The sequence below is a fragment of the Petaurus breviceps genome, unplaced genomic scaffold (assembly GCF_028583685.1).
Source record: "Petaurus breviceps papuanus isolate PSGF00001 unplaced genomic scaffold, PetGlider_PUasm1.0 76, whole genome shotgun sequence".
NCBI lineage: Eukaryota > Metazoa > Chordata > Mammalia > Diprotodontia > Petauridae > Petaurus > Petaurus breviceps.
In genome coordinates this window covers 48762271-48762902 of record NW_027186473.1, presented here as the reverse complement: position 1 = coordinate 48762902, position 632 = coordinate 48762271, and the positions used below count along the sequence as shown (strand labels likewise).

The window sequence follows — 632 nt, the reverse complement described above, 5'->3', positions numbered from 1 at the left end:
GAGAGAGAGAGAGAGAGAGAGAGAGAGAGAGAGAGAGAGAGAGAGAATGAAGCCCTTTCAGTGACTAAAAATACATTCTTGCCCATAGTCCTTCCAAGAAAGGAAAATATTTATTGATGTCAAGTATATTTGGTGTATCTGTTTGTTCAGTTGGCCTTCTTGGGATCTAACAGCTACACATGGAGTCTTGATCCCCACCCTGCCTTAGCTGCCTCTGTAACTTAAGAAGGGTAAAAGGTTAGGATTTAATTCTTCTCTCTGACTTGACAGCTCTAAGCAAGCCTTGGGCAGGGGAAGAGGGCAATAATCATTCTGTTGTCTCTAGGACGTTAAACAAGTGGATGCTTTCCAGGACCTCTGTTGCGATTGTTCTGTAGCTGTACTATATTTGTTTCTTGTTATTACATCACCATTCAAATAAATTTAATCAGATGGGGGTGGTATGAACTCTAGGGAAACATCTTTCTTTGGTGGAATAGTAGTAGCCCAAGGCTGAATTCACAACTGGGTATCTTTCCTGTATTGAGATGGTGTGGAAGGGGATTATGTTTTTATAATAGCAAATGTATATAAAACATTTATGAAACACACACACACACACACACACACACACACACACACACACACACACA

The 632-nt window shown here is 40.5% G+C and overlaps 1 protein-coding gene across 3 annotated transcripts in view; it reads right to left on the bottom strand.

Annotated features, from left to right (window-relative positions):
• Positions 1-632, bottom strand: part of SMAD1 (SMAD family member 1) — a 411788-nt gene that overhangs the window by 27022 nt on the left and 384134 nt on the right. The gene's annotated exons all lie outside the window — the stretch shown is intronic.